Here is a 20,917-nt window from a genome sequence, read left to right as displayed (position 1 = left end):
CATCAATGTTTACACCAGCTCAATCCACAATAGCTAAGGTGTGGGGCCAACCTAGATGCTATTCAACAGATGAATGGATAAAGAAATTGTGGTATAGATACACAATGGAGTATTACTCAGCCATAAATAATAATGACTTTATGACATTATTTTGCAAATAATTGGAGACTATCATGATAAGTGAAATGACAAAGATTCCTTATCTCTTACCTCATTTCATGTCTTGGTGGAATGGCTACAAAAGATGAGATGTGGAAGTTGCAGCAGCACCTGAAGGAAACCCTTTTCATCAATGACTGCCTGCGAGAAAACCTGAAATATCACCTCAGCATCTCTGACCGTGGAAATGGTAGGAGAGGTTCAAGTTGGCAGGGTTCTGGTGACCTCTGCCTTTCTAAGGACATGTCACAGGGGCACGACTTCACAGATTTTAAGCACTTTGATATACCTTACTTCACTTATTTTCCCAAATGGCCTAGGTGGGAAGGAGGTCGGGAACTATCATTCCATTTTATAAGTAAATAAGCAGGTTTAGATAGAGACTTGTCCCAAGTCCAAACTATGCCTCTTAGAGTCTCTGATCTCCCATTCTTGTGACTTCTGTGCTGTGTACTGTCTGTGGCTGTGTGCTGTACGTTGTGTGTCTGTTCTGGTGATTCAGCAGGACCTAGGTTTTTGAGCTCCTCCTTCATCAGGATGGGGGTCTCCTCTGCTGTCGTTCACTTTCCTGATGTCTTGGCCATCATCATCATCCCCAAGCGTTCTCCCTACACCCTCCTGTTAGAGTGCCATCACACGGAGGCCATCCTTCTACAATATTGTACTGGGCCAGAAGGACAGTGACCCAGTCCCTTCCCAGACAGAAGCAGCATTCAATGAGTGGGAAAAGCCTGCTTCATATTGCAGCCAGCCATTGCATGTGATGATGTATGTGAATGTGACTCTTCTCATTGAAGACCCTGTGAAAATTAAGCTTCTGCCCCATCCCAGTGAAGCCCCAGCCCTTGAGTCCCATGGTTTTCTTCCTGGGCTGAGAGGGAATGGAAGGACATGGAATTTCCAGAGAGCTTTCTCTTAAGCAGATGTGTGTGACTTGCCTAAGTGTGATCATTCCCTGGAACAGGACGCTCCTCCAGCCTCCACAGGCCGACCCTGGTCCCATTGCCCAGCCGGGTAGTGAAAGCAGTGGCCTCGGGGAGGAGTATAAGAGCCTCCCTGCGAGCCTCAATTCTATTTCCAGAGGTAAGGGGTCAAGCTCACAGTGTAAGGTCACTCTTAGAATGATCCTCTCTCTTGCCACACCCAAAAGAGAGAGGGGAGGCCAGAGCTGCCAGAAGCCCTGGTGTATTTTAATTATCCATAACAGTGGGATTCGTCATGCCGTTATTTGCACGTGCACATGACATAGTTTGATCTACCTCATTTCCCTTCACCTTCCCTTTCCCTCCCCCTTTTCCTGCCCCTGTCTGCTTTCTCTAATTTACTAATCTCTTTTCTATTATTGTTATTACATTATAATTATATAAAAATCAAGATTCGTTGTGGTAGATTATACGTGGTGTTAGAGTCTGTAAACAAGTCTGGATGGCGCCTGGCAAAATGCCAGAGGGAGTGGTTTGTGAAGTAACACCAGCAAGCCATTAAGTGTGGAGATTCCTTATTGGTTGACTGATGTATCTAGTTTATGCTAATTAGATAAGCTGTGTGGAATGTATAAATACTGCTCCTGTCCTGCAATAAAGGGCTCCCACTCCTGCTGTATCAACGTACACAAGTTGTTGGTCACCCCCCGGTTATTTTGTTGCAGCAGGACTGCGGCACGTGGAAATAGCATAATCTGATAGAATTTATTTCCTAGTTTGTCCCCGTTGTCCGCTCTCCTCTCTCCTTCTGGATCCCCTTCCTGTTCTCTATTAGTATCCCTTCTATCTTAATGTCTACTTAATGTCGTTAAATAGTGCTGTCATAATAACCTGGTGAGTTTTCAACTAACCCAATGCCCGGGCTTTATACCTAGAGAATTTAAGTGGTTTCAGGTGGGTTCAGGGCATTAAGTAGTCTTAAAAACTCCCACGTGATTATAACACGTGGCTACCGATGTGGACCATAGAGCTACTGGATGTCTCCTAAACATGCAGCTAGCTTCACAGAAAATCCATTGATGGAATTTGCCTTCCTTTCTAGTGGTTTTGTTTTTGTAGCATGCAAAAAAAATTTTAAAAAAGAGGCAGGTGGATTAGACCTATAATCCAGCTACATATAGCAGAGTCTTTTAAACTTTTTTTTTTTTGGCGGGGGGAGCGGGTACCAGGGATTGAACTCAGGGGAATTCAACCACTGGGTCACCTCCCCAGCCCTATTTTGTATTTTATTTAGAGACTGGGTCTCACTGAATTGCTTAGTGCCTCACTTTTTGCTGAAGCTGGCTTAGTCAGGATCCTCCTGCCTCAGCCTCTCAGCTGCTGGGATTACAGGCGTGCACCACCACACCCAGCACTTTCAAACTTTTTTTTTTTTTTTTTTAGTTGTAGATGAACACACAGGATCTTTATTTATTTGTATGTGCTGCTGAGGGTCGAACCCAGTGCTTCACATATGCAAGGCGAGTGCCTCACCACTGAGCCACAGCCCCAGCCCAACTGTCAGGCTTTTTTGAACAGAAATGTGGAAGAGATCAGATGATAAAGAGCACCTAAGAATGAGAAATAAGTACTTTTTCACTTTTCATCTGAGAACTTTGTGATACTGAAGATATTTTTGGAAATGCTGATAAGGAGCATCCAGGTATAGAATTAAGTTTGTGGAATGTTGGTCTCTACTGGATTAGCCCAAGATGGCTCTTTATTTGCTAGGGTTTTTTATTCTTTGTGATGAGTCCTTCTCTGTACCCCACCTTATCTCTTTAGAAGAACATTTACCTGAGTCTTTCTGTCCCAGCCAAGGTCACCCAACAGCCTCTGGAGCCTGCTGGCTTCCTTCAGATTGAAGCCTTTCAACTCTGACATAGTGAAAAAGTGTTAAGGCCTGGACTTTAGTGCCAGGTTTTCCACCTGCAGCTCATGTGGCTTTGACTAATTTCAACATCTTGATACCACTGTCTTCTCATGGCTAAAGATGAAACTTACTTGCATGGTGTCTAAGGACCCTGCTGGCTTTCACATTACAGGACTCTTCCCTTGGCACTACCCTCCTATTGGATTTAGGAGTGGGGGCTGGTTTCCCTACAAATTATTCTCTCTTTCCTATAACAAGCTGTTTCTGAATGTGCATGTTTGAGGCTAAGCAAATCTCTTCCTGGGTGGTATAAAGATCTTAATTTTCCTCTAGAGGAATACAATGGGGAGTACACTGAGGCTGAGGAGGGGGGTGGAGGTGTGACTGACACACCTGCAGCAGCTTTGAGCAGGGCGATTAACCTGAGGTGATGGGACCCTGTGTCCTGCACACAGGCAGCTGCTCCTGTCCCTGGTAGTTCACCCCCACAGCTTCTCCACTCAACTGCACTCCTTGTGCACCCGGCATCTGTCACACCTAGCCCCTCGTCAGCCCCAGTTAGGTACCAGCAAGAACTGATAGAAGATTCTCGTTTTGTTTTTTTTTTTTTTCTTATTCCTTGTTTCAGATAACAACTAATATTGGGAACTCTGAAAAGTTATTGTCATGAAAAAAAATGAAACAACAACAAAAAAATGAAAACCCAAATCTGAAAGCCCAAGGGCTCCATCTCTGAAAACCAAATTTCACAGCTGCTCCAAGTGGGTAGTTTGTAGAAATCACAGCCCTCCAACATGCAAACATGATGACTGTCTAAATGACGCCAATGCCTAGATTCAGTGATGATCTTGAAAAGCCCTAACCCTTGCCCTTCCTCCCCACTCCCTCTAGTGATTGAAGTCAGCAGCACTGGAGGAAAATGGCAAAGACTTGGGATCAAGAAAAAGTCAGAATAATGTCTGCAGATTGCTCATCAGCCCGTGAAGCATGTGTTAGTTTTCCTTGAGGGATGAGGATTTAGAAAACTCTAAAGTTTATTTTATACACATTCTGAGGCCTATTCTTTTTGTGTGTGTGAAAGTAAAAATTATAACTCTTTTTTTCTCCAGTTAAAGTCATGAAACTCAAATCATTAACATGTTCACCATATGAATACCACAGAGTGATAGTCATCAGGCTGGGTGCATAACTTTGTTCTAAAATTATATGTTAGTAGGCACCTGGTATTGCATAGAAAACCTATGTTGTGTCCCACACTTTGGGAACTGAGATAACTCAGGCAAGGAATTCTGCTCTTGTAGGGAAGCAAACCTGTGAGCAAGGCTGCAGCCATATACATGTTTACTCTTCGGCAACCCAAGGAAACAGTGATAGGAGTTTGCTATTTATTCATAATTTGGAAAAATCTTTCCATGCAGGCCAAATTTCCATTCTAGAGGTTTCTGTAGGACCCACAAGTATAGAAACAATACCTAGATGGAACTAGTATGCTTCAAATAACATTACCCTTTAGATTTCTTTTTCTGAGGATAACTTCTTCATACTCATTGACTTGTGTTTTGCAAGCAAATATAAAAGTGGGACAGTTTGTCCAGAAGCTTTGAAACATACAAAATCTGATAAGCCTCAAACTTAGAAGACTGATTCATATAAGAAGGATGAAGGAGATGCTAACAGAGATCCTTTAAATGTGTTTGTGCAACAGAGAAGTGACCTTCATTTCCTTGTAGCAACGAAGGGTGCAATGGTACTAGGGATTGTCAACCCCTCCTGCAAGGGAGAGGTTCACACAGAGCCAATTTTTACCTCATGGCTCAGTCAGTTCTTCACAGCCTTGATTATTAAGGCCTTTAATGTTCTCTTAAGAAATGTTTATATCCCAGGATTATGTGTTCTGCTAAATTTCTGTCAGTAAATTCAGAGTTTTAGTTTTGAATTTTAAACCTACAACATCCAAGTGATATTCTGATCATGGTGTACTTTGTATCCACCAATAATGGAATTATTGGTGTGCATATTTGCCACAGTCTGGCTGGGCACAAATGCCGCAGTCTGGCTGGGCACACAATCACGAGCCACCACACAGCTTGTAGATTCAAACAGCAACTCTTTATTCCCGAACTCACACCAGCCGTCTACAATCACGTTCTGGGGAAATCCACGTTCTCTGCCCAAATCCACGTTCTCTGCCCAAATCCACGTTCTCTGCCCAAATCCACCTCCACTGGGCTTCTATCTCCAAAATATACTGTCTGAATCACGTGAGAACTCAAGGGGAACTCAGGCAGCAGGATACGCCCTATTCCCAGGAGGAATAATCTTAAACCTTAAACCTGGAACCTAAACTGGGAACGCCCTAAACACGATTTATCTTAAAACCGGGAACACCCTAATCTGCCTTGGTCCTTGAGCAAGGTCACCTACATTCAATGTCGCTGCAACATGTCAGCAACATGGGGTACGCTGGCAAGGAAATTGTCATACCTACTTGGCTAATGGCTCCCAGCATCTCCCCCCTTCTGATTAATTAAACAACAAGCAATGTGGCTTAAGGACCGTGCCTGGTAGGTTGTCCAATTCAACATATGGTTCTTACCCGTCATCAGAAAACTGACCTTCTTAGGTTGATACCACTGCAATTGAATCATACCCGTCACTGACTACCGGTCCAGCATACAGCCATACTTGTGGATAGGTCTATGCACCAGTGGGGGGGTGAGGTTCTTTGCCTCACCTCTGTTGGCCCCCAAATTTGGCCTTGGTGCCAGTGGGGGAGTGAGGTTAATGTGGCTTATGGACCGTGCCTGGTAGGTTGTCCAATTCAACATATGGTTCTTACCCGTCATCGGAAAACTGACCTTTAGGCGTCAGCCTCCTGTCTTAGGTTGATACCACTGCAATTGGATCATACCCGTCACTGACTACCGGTCCAGCATAAGCCATTGGCCCCCAAATTTTAGACCATCACTAGCAGAAGGGAGGAGGATACAGAAATGCCACAACACCAAGCCAATTGACGGCTCCTTGGGAAAAAATTGCATCACTGGTGACACCATCAGCAAAGATATGTCAGCACTACCACAATTAACATGGGGTGCGCTGGCAAGGAAATAAAAATTGCATCACTAGTGACACCATCAGCAAAGATATGCCAGCATTACCACAATTCGCTGCACCAAACGATAGTTACATAGTCCAGGCAAGTTCTGCAAGCAGTTCAAAGCGGAGGAATCTATCAATATGTCCATTTCCTCCCAAAGTAAGTTTCCTCCCAAAGTAAGTTGAATCTTTGATTGAGCATTACTTGTTGAGTTCTTCACCGGCACTGGGATGGAGATAGGAATTCTGGCAATGATGCTAAAGAGACATTATCCTGAAAAGAATTATTAAATATAATGAAAAGGAAAGGTGAAAGTAAACAAACAGATCTGTTAACCTACTTTAAAAACAATCCTTAACAGCCTTTTACCTAATTTAAACTAGTAAACAAACAGATCTGTTAACCACCTTTAAAAACAATCCTTAACAGCTGTTTACCTAATTTAAATTAAACCATTTAAATCACGTGAATAAAAATAATAATAATAATTCGGATCCATTTTTTCATGAGCGCTCCTCATATAAGAAATATGGACATACGCACATACAGACATACAACACAAAACACAAGAGTGTACACAAACGTACAACACATAAGAAAATAGTAAAGGCCTTGTAGCTTTACCTAGGTGAAATCTCCATTGCAATGTTTAAAAACTCCACCGTCAAAAAATAAAACTGATCAGAAAAACATTAACCTAGGTTTGTATGAGCTCAAAAAATAAAAATAGAACCTTATGATGTGGAAAAATGCAATAATAAAATAGCTATTGAAAAAAGCATCCTGGTTAATCACTGTCGCAGATGTAAGAATGGCCAAGCTGGAGTTCTGGATATCAGCTGTTATGGATTTGAGTCAAATCATCTTCTTTTCGATCTGTAGAGACTGTTTTAGTTAATCTCTCTGGAATCCAAATGGGCTGCTGTTCTCCCTGTGGAAAAACACAAACAGACCCCCGACTCCAGACAATCACTGGGTCAGGACCTTTCCATTGTCCTGTTAGAATATCTTTCCAAAGTACTTTAGGCTTATGTACATTTTTTGGATACATATGTCTTTCTGCAGCACTAAGTCCTGATGAATCCAAATTTAAAAAGTTTAGAGTAAAAAGCGTTATTTTAAGTTTATCTTTGGGGGATATATACCCCTTTCCAATTCCCTCTTTTTGCTTTAATAAGTATGTTTTAATAGTTTGATGAGCTCTTTCAACTATGCCTTGTCCCTGTGGATTGTATGGGATTCCTGTTATATGAGTAATACCAAATGATGAGCAAAATTGTTTAAAAGAGGTAGAGGTATAGCCAGGACCATTATCAGTTTTTAACTGTTTAGGAACGCCCACAGTGGCAAAATTTTGTAAGCAATGAGCTATAACATCTTTAGTTTTTTCTCCGGCATGAAGGGAGCCCATCAAAAATCCAGAAGAAGTATCAACTCTAACATGTAAATATTTTAATTTTCCAAATTCTGGCAAGTGTGTGACGTCCATCTGCCAAATATGGTTAGGTATCAGTCCTCTAGGATTGACTCCAAGATTAACTTGTGGTAAAAATGTCACACAATTTTGACATTGTTTTATTATATGTCTGGCTTGTTCCTTAGTTATTTTAAAACGCTTTTGTAAAGTATTAGCATTAACATGAAACCTTTTATGAAAATTTGTAGCTTCTTCAAATGTAGAGAAAATATGTATGTCATGTGTAGTTTTATCTGCTAAATCATTGCCTAAACTAAGGGCTCCAGGCAATCCTGTATGTGCCCTAATATGTCCTATGAAGAATGGATCTTTTCTGTCCCAGATTAGACTTTGTATAGTGGAAAACAAAGAGAAAACAGTAGAAGAAGGGGAAATCCTACCAGCATCTTCAAGAGATATTATAGCATTAACTACATACTGACTATCAGAAAATAAATTAAATACAGAATCTTTAAACATCAAAAAAGCTTGTAAAACTGCATTAAGCTCTACCTTTTGAGCTGATTGTTTGGGTACTAAAAATGTAAAAGTTTGATCAGGGGTAACTACTGCTGCTGTACCATTATTTGACCCATCAGTGAAAATATTTGGAGCATTCATGATAGGTGTTTTTCTTGTCATTTTAGGAAAAACTACAGGATGCTTAGACCAAAAAGACAACAAAGGATTAGATGGTAAATGATTATCAAATGAAACATTAGATTTACACATGATTATTGCCCAAGTATTTAACTCATTAGCTAACTCATCAATTTGATCCATAGTATATGGAGTAATAATTTTATTGGGAGAAATTCCAAACACTCCCTTCGCTGCTTTTATTCCTTTGAGTATTAATTGTCCTACAGCCTCAGGATACCTAGTAAGAATAGTGTTAGGAGAATAAGATAAATGTATCCATAATAATGGACCTTCTTGCCAAAATACTCCTGTAGGAATATTTTTTGTTGGTAGTACAATAAATAATAAAGGCAAACTTATATCAATTCTATCCAAATGCATATTTTCCATATATGTTTCAATAATTTTTAATGACTTTCTTGCTTTAGGAGTTAACATGCGGGGTGAATTTGGATCTGATGGACCTTTTAGAATATCAAATAAAGGTCCCAACTCTCCTGTTGGTATACCTAGATAAGGCCTTATCCAATTTATGTCTCCCAATAACTTTTGAAAGTCGTTAAGTGATTTGAGTTGATCTACTCGTATTTGAATTTTTGGTGGACGGACCATGGTTGAGGATAATAGAACTCCTAAATAATTAATTGGAAAATTTAATTGTACTTTATCTATTGCTATCTCTAGATTATAATTTTTTAATAAGTTTGTAAGTGTGGCATAACATTCCAGCAATATGTTTTTATCTTTATGTGCCAATAATACATCATCCATATAGTGAAATATTTGTAGTTCAGGATTTTGATTTCTAAGTGGCTGGATTGCTTTGTTAACATATATTTGGCACATAGTTGGACTGTTAGCCATCCCTTGAGGGAGTACTTTCCATTCATATCTCTGATCAGGACCTTCATGATTTAATGCAGGGATAGTAAATGCAAAACGTGGACTATCCTCGGGATGAATTGGAATTGAAAAAAAACAATCTTTAACATCTATAGCTAAAACATGCCAGGTTTTTGGCAAAGCAGACAATTGAGGAATCCCTGATTGAGCAGGTCCCATAATAACCATCTCATTATTAATGGCTCTTAAATCTTGCAATAATCTCCATTTACCAGACTTCTTTTTGATGACAAAAATGGGAGTATTATGGGGAGATATGGAAGGTTGTATATGTCCTTCCGCTAATTGTTGTTTGACCAGATCATGGGCTACTTGTGTCTTTTCTTTAGTCAGGGGCCACTGAGGAACCCACACTGGTCTTTCTGATTTCCAAGTAATTTTGATTGTCTCAGTGGCCCTTTCTGAAAATCCAACCCATGTCTGTCTGTTCCTTGATCTATTTGTACTGGTGCTGCTATACCTTGCCCTTGTTTTCCTAATCTTTTTTCTTTCCTAAAGCCTTGTCTAGCCCTAGTGGGCGCATTAGGATTGATGTTATTTGTTAACGTCAAACCTAATTGATCTAGGACATCTCGTCCCCATAAATTTATAGGAAGATGATCCAATACATATGGCTGTATAGTTCCTTCACATCCTTCAGGATCCTTCCAATCTAATATCATAGAACTTCTATGGGGATTAGTCGCCACTCCTAGGCCTCGAAGCGTTTGAGTGGCTTGTTGTAATGGCCAATGTTTTGGCCATTCTTGATGAGATATGATGCTAAGGTCAGCTCCTGTGTCCAGTAGCCCATTAAACTCATGACCTTGAATATTTAGTTTTAGCATTGGGCGAGAATCTAAATTTAAAGACAACATAGCCCAATCTACACCTGTGGAGCCTAATCCCCTGGAACCTCTTTCTACACTATGACTAGGAAATTTATTATGTAGGCTGGGTATTATTAATAACTGTGCTATTCTATCTCCAGGTGAAATTACTGATATACCTCTTGGAGAACTAGCTATAATTTTTATTTCACCTACATAATCGGGATCAATTACCCCAGGACTTATCATAAGTCCTTTTAATGTAGATGAACTACGTCCCAATAATAAGCCTACTGTTCCTTGGGGAAGAGGTCCTTTTACTCCTGTGGGAATGATTTGAACTCCCATCTCTGGAGTTAATACTGCTCTGGCAGAGGCGCAGATGTCCAACCCTGCGCTCCCTCGGGTTTGTCTGATGAGGGATTTAATGGACAATGTGTCCTGGGCACTACCCTGATGGTGTTGCTGGGATCCTCCACTGCCCCGTATATTTGTGGTTGTGGGCCCCGGAGCATTGGGCCCCCCTGTCCGTTTTTTGGCAATGGAGCCTGATGCCTTTCTCCACGATATCTTGGATAAATACCTGGTCTTTGTCCGTTTTTTGATAAGGGAGTACCTTCTATGGTGGTTTGAGAACGGCATTCATTAGCCCAATGTCTCCCTCTACGGCATCGTGGGCAAATACCCGGTATTCTATTCCTTTGATACCTACTTTTGTTAAACCCTCCTCCTATGGGGCAATTCCTTTTAAAATGTCCTGTTTGTTCACAATCATAGCATGTTTTTGGCCTGGCATCTAAAGCCTGTTGTACTGCAGCTGCCAAGACTTGCCCTTGTTCATTAATATCTCTACATAATTTAATATATGTGTTTAAATCTTCATGTCTCCATGGTCTAATAACCTCTCTGCAGCAACGATTTGCTTGGTCATAAGCCAGTTGTTTTATTAATGGCATTGCTTGTTCTGTATCCCCAAAAATTTTGGCAGGCGTTTGAATTAGCCTATCTACAAAGTCAGCGTAAGGTTCATTAGCTCTCTGTATTACCTTAGATAGCTGACCTTGTAAATCTCCATGTCCTTGTAAAGTCTTCCATGCCCTAACTGCGTCTGCAGCAATTTGTGCATATATAGCAGGATCATATTCAATTTGTTGCCGTTGACCCTCATAAGGTCCTTTTCCTAACAACATATCTAGATTTCTTTGAGGGTAACCGGCTGCTGCATTTCGCCTAGCTGTCTCCGTGCAAAATTCCTCATTGGCAACCTTCCATAACAAATATTGTCCTCCATTTAGTACAGATTTACACATGCTAGCCCAATCTGCTGGCGTCATGTCCAAGTTAGTAATGGACTCAACCATGCTTACAGTGAAGGGAGCTTGGGGACAATAGGTTGTTACAGCCTCCTTTAACTGCTTCACTGTTTTAAAATCTAATGCACGGTGAATTTGCTGCCCTCCTGCCTGTTCAAGTACAGGGCATGCTAATCTTTGAGGTCCTGTCTCAGGATCCCATTTATCAACTACGGGGTTTGAGGGCCACTCAGCTGTCTCCATCGGTGGGGCTGTTGGTTGAATTACGCCCTCTTGTGATAAAACGGAGTTAGTAACAGCCTCCTGTTGTGGCCTTTTTCCTAACAACCCCTTTTCCTTTAAATTTTCTTCCTCTGTCTGACTAGCTCGAGAGACCTTCTCTTTTGTTTGATCTAAAATGTCTTTCTCCATGGTCTGAACCTCTAACAATTTACTTAACATCTTTTCGGTTTGTTTTTTACTTATTTCTAATCTACTATAAAGATAACGCAACCCAATAAGATAGCACAAAACAAAGCCGAAATTGAATGAAACAAAAACGGAATAAAAAATCATTGTATCAATTTTCTCTTCCTCAGGGCCGACAAACTTCAAACCTTTAGTCAACCATTTTTTCCAGTTTGCCTGAGAAATTTCTAGGGACAGGCAACTTGAAATAAAAACAAAATAAATCAAAACAATAACACATTGTTTTTTGAATTGGTCACCCATTCTTTCTCTCTTCCTCAAGAGCGAGAAATTTCACTTACCTCTAAGCTTCAGAAGTTCCCCGTAGGGGCCACCAAATGCCACAGTCTGGCTGGGCACAAATGCCGCAGTCTGGCTGGGCACACAATCACGAGCCACCACACAGCTTGTAGATTCAAACAGCAACTCTTTATTCCCGAACTCACACCAGCCGTCTACAATCACGTTCTGGGGAAATCCACGTTCTCTGCCCAAATCCACGTTCTCTGCCCAAATCCACCTCCACTGGGCTTCTATCTCCAAAATATACTGTCTGAATCACGTGAGAACTCAAGGGGAACTCAGGCAGCAGGATACGCCCTATTCCCAGGAGGAATAATCTTAAACCTTAAACCTGGAACCTAAACTGGGAACGCCCTAAACACGATTTATCTTAAAACCGGGAACACCCTAATCTGCCTTGGTCCTTGAGCAAGGTCACCTACATTCAATGTCGCTGCAACATGTCAGCAACATGGGGTACGCTGGCAAGGAAATTGTCATACCTACTTGGCTAATGGCTCCCAGCACATATTCCCTAATAGGAACTTTCCCTGGAGGACATCTTCTCTGTATTGTAAAAACACCCACAATAGTTAACCTGCTATTTCTATGGCAGCTACAGGTCTTCTACTCCCCTCCATCTCCTACTGACTATGTTCTCCCTCTCTCTTCTCTGCAGCTGAGAATATCAGGATGTACTGTCACTTCATTCTGCTCATTTCAGTGGGGACATGCAACTACCTCATATGTACTGGTTCACCCTGTGGTTAAAGATCCTCTATTGTACCCTCCATGGAGAATGAATCTTCATGGCAGGAAAAATGTCTACCTGCAACACTTTATAAATAGAGTCTGGATTTTTTCCTGAACAACAACAACAAAAGTTTTGGCTGACTTTTCTGGCCTTGTGAGGTGCGTCCGTCTGGGACAAGGCAACTCTGGGGACTTGTGGACCTAGCAGGCCCGGCGGGAGCGCCCCTGGCTGAGGTGGGGGCGCTGGGTGGTGGCGCTGGGGCTGGTCCCTTGCGGACTGCAGGGAGCCTATGGCCTTGAGGACCGCAGGTGTAGGCAGGGTGCAGGGTGCTCCGCGGCAAAGGAGCTGCCGTCGAGGAGGCGGGATAGTCCGCCAATGGCAGTTCCCTGATGGCCTAGTAGCCGGGCCAGCGCTTCCCCTCCTGCAGACCCCCAGTCCTGGCAGCCCTCTCCCAGGAGCTCGCACTCTGGGACCCCCTTCGGTGGCCAGTTCTTGTGACGTCCACGTGTCACTGGAAGGGGCTCCTGCCAAAGCCAGAGCTCTGAACAGCAGTCACAGCCTTTACCCCCCGCGATCAGGCTGGTCCAGTTCCCTTTGCTTATAAACGGTGTCTCTCGGGCATTGGGAGAGAAGCGGCGCGAAAGGCGGGTTGCAGAAAAAGGCATCAGGCATTCCCTGACCGGGAATCGAACCCGGGCCGCGGCGGTGAAAGCGCCGAATCCTAGCCACTAGACCACCAGGGAGCCGTTGCCGTTTCTCCACTTAATTTTAGAGGACACACTAGAAACGTCTGCCCTTCCACGTGCTGTTGGTGGTTTTAGAGATGATCTAGAAAGTCGGACCTTCCAAGGTGTCTCCAAAAATCCAGGCCGCAGGCGAAGCAACAGAACTTGGTCCCACAAGTAGGGCGACTTGAAGACCGCCAAAAGCACAATCCGCCCAGCGAGCCGTTGGCGGTGCGTCTCTACTACAGCTCAGTAGTGACCTGGAAACCCAGAGGTGGTAGGAGACCCGGCCGTGGACCCGCTGCCTGCAAGGATGAGGGAGTGGACCAGGGAGAAAAGGGGCTGAGCCTGAGACCCAGGATCTCCAGCCACAGGGCCCGAAACTCCTGCAGGAGCAGACAACCTGATGGAATCTCAGTCACAATCAGATCTGTTCGCCCTACAACCGTTTGCACCCTCAGCATCTCCATGTTGGGATTCTTTACTACAATCCTCCCATGGCTCAGAGCAAATCCCCCAAACAGACTGAAAACAAAACAAGTTCTTTTGGACGCTGAAGTTTTAGGCAAAGTCCATTTCAGACGAGGAATTCGGGTTTCACTGTGGATCGAGTATGGACCTTGACCTGCACACCTTCCCCGGGCCTGATCACTGACTAGGACCCAGGACTCTTGGTCAAGACGGGAGGCCAATTTAACTGGCAACCCTCGGGAGAGTGGGCCGTCCTGCCTTTGCCCTTTGTGCGCCCTTCCCTAAAGCCTCTCGGCCGTGGTCTTGGGGACCAGGGACGGGCCCGAGACCTCCCTGCGCTCCCCTCTCACACCAGCAGGACCCCACCCCTCTCGGGAGGCACTGTGTGGGCGCCAGGTCTAGGAGGTGAGTCTGTGGCTCCTCACAGGTCTCCAGCCCTTTCCCCTGTTTTCTTTCCTCCGGGAAGAACCCCAACGGGAGCTAAGAGACAGGAAGGTGTGAAGCCGCTCCTCTGGATAACTGCAAAGGAGAGGAATCGTGCAAAAGGAGAAGGAAGGGGGGGCGTTAACTTTCCTAATCCAAAGCTACACGAACTGGCGTCCTCTGGGAATGGTTCTCCCCAGACGCTGGTGGGGGTGACGTGGTCCAGTCGCTTGGGGGCGTCCAGTTTGGGCCCGAGCAAAGCAGAGCATGGCCTCTCGGTATCCGAGGGGCTTGCTGCCGGCGCCTTCCCCAGGGCCCTTCCCCAGGGCGGGAGCTCTTGAACCTGGGCTGTGGACGGCGGTGACCACTGCAGTAAGAAAAGCCAACTGCGGGAGGGAAAAGGACTCCTTTCCCCCCACAAACTTTTTAAGTTCACGTCCCAGAAACAGATCTTAAAGAAACGTTACCATCTTTCAGCAAAAGAAAACTGCCCGCTGAGATTTTGCGGTGGGGCAAACGTAAAAACCTCGGTCACCACTTCTCTCTGACCTCCGCCCTCACCCCCGGCTAGAGTTCGCGTTCAAGACCCGTGTTGAGCGGGAGAATTTAAGAAGCAAATAAATAAGGAGTTTGGGGTGAAAGGAAAGAAAGTGACCACAACACTCAGGGCAACCAAGAGATTTTTATTGCAGCAGAGCAACAGAGGGGAAGAGAGAGAGAGAGAGAGAGAGAGAGAGAGAGAGAGAGAGCGCGCGCAAGAGAGAGAGGGGCCCGGCAGGAGGGAGTTTTTATAGCCAACTCTAACGGGGCCTCTGGGTCTGCAAGCTGCCTTGTTGGCACACAAGGGGGGGTTAAGTGTTCGGCCTTGGGGCGGGGGGCGAAGCGCTCCGCCTTGAGCGGGGGCTTGGGCATTAGGGCTTGAAGCCATCAGATGATAAAGAACCAGACAGAGGGTTTGAGCGGCCAGGTCACCCTGCAGCTAACTTTGTGGCATGCCCTGCAGACAGCTTACTCAGCCTGTCCTGCACCTAACATGGGGTACTACAGAAGGTGAAATAAAACCGCCTCTCGAGAAGAATCTCAAGCCCGAGGTGGCTCTCCTGTGAAGTCCGCTAGGCTGCCCTGTGTGCCCCACGGAAAGGTGGCCTCGCAGTCTTTCCGTTCCTAGTCACCTTCGGGGCTGGCCTCCCGAGGAGGTCGAGGCAGGCCAAGAGGCGTGCTGTGCTGCGGGCGGAAGCCAGAAGCCTCGGTGTCAGCCTTTGCTGCTGTGCTGCCGAACACGGAGACGTTAGTCGCTGAGCAGGAACCCATCGGGGCACTTTCCGAAAGGCTGCGGGGCGCGGGCTCCAAAGGGCTTGGCAGGAAGGAGCCGGGAGAGACGGAGGGGGACTTCCCTGCGGCTCCTGGGGACCGACGGCGGCGCCCTGCGAAGGGCCGAGGAGGCACCGCCTCATCTCCAGGGGCCCTCCACACTGCGGGCCGCGGTGCCCAGGGACCCGTCGCCCACACCCCCGACCCCTGCAGCGCCTCGTTTCCGGGGGGCAGTGGCCGTCACGTTCGCCTCGCCCGCTAGAGGTCCCCGGCCCGAAACCGGGCGGAGACAGTCCTGGGGGTCCTTTTGTCATTCCAGCTGATTCCCCTCTGGACAGAGGGACACAATCTCAGCAGAGGGAACAAGGTTACCTGCGTATTTGCTTCTCTAGTAAAGGTCAGCGAAAGTGTCATCACTGCCCTTCCACAAACCTGAGACACTCCTCCTTCCACCTGGCCGGACGAGGCCACAAGTGTCCTTAGCTCCCGGGAAAAGGCGTCGCAGCCGCAGGCCCATGTCTTCTTCAGTCAAGTTCCTTTCCTTGTCTTGAGTCTGTTCCTCGAGCGGCGTCTTCTCCTAAGCTGACTTAGTGACTCTGCTGTGTGATCCCGGAAAGCCTTTCCCGGAGTCGTGGTGGCATCCTGCGTCTCACCTCACAGCTGAGGGACAGGCTGATTGGCCTGAGAGATCAAACCTGCCTGTGGGCCAAGCCAAGAGGTGTCATCACGCTCCCTGTGCCTACCGGTTTAAAACCTGCTTCCCTGCTTCTGGTTCTGGTGGTGGCCACGGTGTAGAGGACGGAGTCCTGCTGTGCCTGGGGTAGGATTCACATTACCCACCCCCCCCACCCCCCGCCCCAGGACCACTCCAGTGCACTCAGTGAGAGAACTAAGTTCCCATGGTTTTGTTCTCTGCAACCCTGTCCGACACTCTCTGCAGTCCACAGAGAGGCATTCTGCAAAAGCCCTGGGTACCTGGGGATCTGCCCAGTCCTAGCCTTCAGTGGGCTTTTGCCCAGCACTTGAGGAAAGTATCTGTCTTACATTTGGGAAAGATTTTAGTGTGAGCTTAGTAATTTTTTGTTGTTGTTGTTTGTTTTTAGTTCCCAGAATTTGTCAACTGCTGGCTTGCATTCAGGGAAGGCCTGGGGCTGCTTCTGATTAGCACCTCCCTGTTTGCTGGGAGCTGCTCCATTAACATTTCTTTAGAATGGGCTCTGGGCCTTGGAGACATTAACATTTCAATTTCCCAAGTGCTGCTCTGCTTTCCCGGGCTCCAGTCTCAAAGTGGCCTTTATTCTCGATTTTACTCGATATTAGACCCGATTTACCTAACTATACTAACTATCTATCTTTAAATCGGGCTTCTCTATAGATGACATTTTAGGCACTGTCATAGACTATTAAAAGGCTTTGTGAGACAGGCAATTGGGGTGGAAGAGAGACTTTCCCACATTAGGTTTAGTGAGCAGCCCATGGGCTGCAGTCTCTGGAAATGGCCATAGGTAAGAACTAAGGCGCTTCCCCTGGGGGCAGTCATGCTCTAATGTGTACTACATTCCCAGCCCAGAGACCTCTTTATGGAAAGGAGGTCTCACCTCAAAACTCTGCTCAGGGCCTCTGTAGAGATCAGCTATCAGGGGACTGGAAGTTACTTTACTCTGACTCTTAGCCATTACTCCTCTCTCTTCCACTTGCCAAGAGCTTTTTGTTCAGGGCCCCTCATTTATCACTATTTGATAACTTAGTTGTCCCCTATTCGATACATCTCACACTTGTTTGATGCCATTCAATGGAGAGAGAGAGAGAGAGAAACATTGAAGAAGTTGGTACCCATTTTTATTTAACCTCTTGCTTATGCTAACCTACCAAATGAATAAAGGCTTGACCGTTACTTTAGCTTGGCTGAGGTCTCTCTCCTCAGTTTGTAGATGACCACTTTTGTTTTTACATGGAATTTTCTCTGTGTGGTGTCTCTCTCTATGACCTAATTTTTTTTCCTTATAAAGAAACTAGTCAGATTATAGTCCACCCTAATAGCCTCATTTAGTATAATTACCTCTTTAAAGGCCCTATCCCCAAGTAGAGTCACATTCTAAGCTACTGGGTGGGGGAAATGGACACAATTCAGTCTATAACATTGGCTGTGAAAAGAAGTTGGTGGGTAGGTACTGACTGTGACTGCAGCTCCTTGGAATTCTAATCCATTACAGTTACCAACAGGATGCCATTAAAAATTCATTAAAGATTTGGATAACTTCCCCTTATTCACATATGGGGTAGACTCCTACTCACACCAATTCACAAGAGATGAAAACTGCTGTGGATCTCTTCTTTTGATAAAATGGACTTGTCACTTTTTGGAATTCAGTTCATTTTAGTTTTTTTGCAACCTTAGCTCTCTGGTGATTTAAAAATTGTTATTTTCAATCTGAACTAGGTTGTTCTCATGGTTAGGAGTGATATTCTCTTGCAACTTCTTACACCCTAATTGGATATAACATTTCTCTGGTGATTTTTAAATGTCACACTCCACTTACCATTTTTAATGGAGTACTTTCTAGGGGCTTCAAAGAAATCTTTTATTTTAATTGCCTGGAAGTCAGGCAACAAAGGACAGTAACCTCCTGAAAAGTGGGAAATAAACCATGTATCCCCTGATGACCCAGCTTACACTGTTAGGTGCAGAATTGTCCCAGGCTGGGCACACAGAAGGGGCTCTATGGCAGACTTCCTGCACTGCGATGAAACTGAGAGTCTGATGAGAGCAGGAAATCTGGTATTCATAGGACAAAGACCCAGAGAGAAGAGAGCCCAGCAGAGAGAGAATCTGGACATATGTAGACCCCCCCCACACACAAGCCATATTCATCAGATCACCAGTGTATACATGCTTCTAAAGAAACTAGCTGATACCAGAGAAATATTTAAGAAAAATCATGGGACAGGTCTGGTCCTTGCACGAGGCAGGCACTCAACAGTGCCTGAACACAGCAGCCAGACTGGAACTGTTCATAATTCATGTTTTGGTAGTGAGACAGCACTCTCTTGAATCTCCTAAAATCAGAAAAACAAGAACCAAAAGGATTATATGGTTCACAAGTCACTTAGCTGAACCCCAGAACAAAATTCAAGATTTATAGGAATTCTAAAATTCAAGAAAGCAAATCCCACTATTAAAGAATAACAGGAATGTAAAAAGCTAGGAAAACATGACCCATAAAAAGGAGAATATTCATTAATCAAAGATGAACCAGACTGACACAAAGTTAGAAGTAACAGAACTTTAGAACAGTTGTTATAACTATTTCATAGGTTCAAAGAGTTAAGCACAGACATGGAACAGATAGAAATAGCCAGAATCTAATTATAGAGTCAAAAATAACATCTGAGATAGTAAATTCAGCAGATGGAATTAAGACAGAAGATCGGAAATTGCAGGCAAAAGTACTAGGAAACATAAAGCCATAAACAATCGAAAAACAAACTCATGGCAAAAAATTGTTATTAAATGAACAAAGCATTAACATCTTGTAGGGTAACTTTGAGAAACAAAAAATTAGTAAATGGAGTCCCTGAATAGAATGGGGAAGAAAAAGAAATTTTTAAGAAACAGTGACTGAAAATTTTCCAATCATAATAAAAATCATTAACCCACTGATCCGAGAATTTGAACAAACCCCAAGCACAAGACACCTGAGGAAAACCACACCAAGGCACATCATAATCAAGCTGCTCAAATCCATTGAAACAGAAAAAAAAAAATTATCAAAACCAGAGGAAAAGGTAGTGAGGGGTAAAGCATGCAAAGAAGAAGGCAGTGGAACATCTTTAAAGGGATTGGGGGGGGGGGGGGTGGATGTAGAATTTTAAAAGTTGTTTAATTCCTCCAAGTAGAAGGAAACTGATTTCTGGTTGTACACAAAATATGAGGAATGCTGGAAATAGTATCTACACTGGCAAATATTATGGGAACACAGGATTTTCTTTTCTTATTTCTATCTTTTTTTTTTTTTAAATGTATTTATTGGTATGTGGTGCTGAAGATCGAACCCAGTGCCTCACACAGACCAGGCAAGCGCTCTGCCACTGAACCAAGGCCCCAGCCCTCTTACTTCTATCTTAAAAAACATCTGACAATAAAGATACACTGTGGGATCTATAACACTGTAAAGTAAAATGCATGACATCAATAGCATAAAGGAAGCCAGGGGAGAAATGTAAATAGGTATAATACCACTTAATAAGTAAAATCTGGGCACTCTAAACACTGAAGCCATTCACCATGTAACAAAGGAAAGACTTATGGCCAAAAAACCAACCTAGGAGACAAAGGGTTGGTATCTTTAAAACATGAAAACATTATGATTGGGTAATTGCTCTTCCAGGAGTTGACTCTACAGAAATACTCGAACAAGTGGTCAAAGATATGTGGACAAGAATGATGACGGTCGCATTATTTGTAATCATAAAGCATAGGACTAAATCAATGTCAAAAGAGTATGAACCACGGAAGACTTTCCCATACATTTCCGGGTAGTGAAGGACTGTGTCCTAGCTCGTTCTTAGGGGTTCCCTTATGAGAATCAGCAATTTACAGTCTAATTCACATTTACATGAGAATTTGCATTCTCTTTGATACCCAAAGAAACAAAGGATTGGAGAGTAAGGGGAAGTTTCTTTCTCCACTTTCAAAGGTAAGAATATCCTAAGAAAGGATCAAAGGATTTAAAAACCAGGAGCAAGCGCGTCCCTGGGTGGACTCGAACCACCAACCTTTCAGTTAACAGCCGAACGCGCTAACCGATTGCGCCACAGAGACGCCCTTGTCACCGCACTTCAACGTGGAGGGAATAATGACACAACTCCGAGTGTTGCCGCCAACTTCTTAGGACAACAAAACCTGCAAACTGCGACTCCGTGGAAGATCGGAGAGGTGGAGTCGCTGTGCGGCCACGACCCAGACCTGGGCGTAGGGGGTCCCGAGATCCCAGGGACAGCCGAACGGCCTCCCCCCGCCCTGCCCCGGCTGCTCCAGCGGCGGCGTCCCGCAGACGCCCGGGGCCCACTCCCCGCGCCTGGACCGCGGGCGCCGGGCGGCTCCGGGGCGCCCCCTGCCTGCTCCGCCCGCCCCCCGACGGCCGTCCCTGGGCTCGCGCTCCCCGCGCTCAGCTCGGCTGCGGTCGGGGGAGTCCGGCGGCAGAGCGGAGCTGGAAAGGGGAAAGGGGGACAGAAGCAGGGGAGGCTGGACGGCAGCGGGACCTTCAGTGTGCCTGAGCCTCAGAGG

At 44.9% G+C, this 20,917-nt stretch overlaps 2 non-coding genes across 2 annotated transcripts; both read right to left on the bottom strand.

Moving 5' to 3' along the window:
* Positions 1–13,371: 13,371 nt before the first annotated feature.
* Positions 13,372–13,443, bottom strand: Trnae-uuc (transfer RNA glutamic acid (anticodon UUC)). Its single transcript has one exon. It is a non-coding gene; the product is annotated as a tRNA-Glu (tRNA).
* Positions 13,444–20,378: 6,935 nt separating this feature from the next.
* Trnan-guu (transfer RNA asparagine (anticodon GUU)) lies at positions 20,379–20,452 on the bottom strand. Its single transcript has one exon. It is a non-coding gene; the product is annotated as a tRNA-Asn (tRNA).
* Between the last annotated feature and the right edge of the window lie 465 nt (positions 20,453–20,917).

The sequence above is a fragment of the Marmota flaviventris genome, chromosome 10 (genome assembly GCF_047511675.1).
Source record: "Marmota flaviventris isolate mMarFla1 chromosome 10, mMarFla1.hap1, whole genome shotgun sequence".
Lineage (NCBI taxonomy): Eukaryota > Metazoa > Chordata > Mammalia > Rodentia > Sciuridae > Marmota > Marmota flaviventris.
Note: the sequence above shows the minus strand (reverse complement) of the source record. Positions and strands in the feature narration are given on the sequence as shown.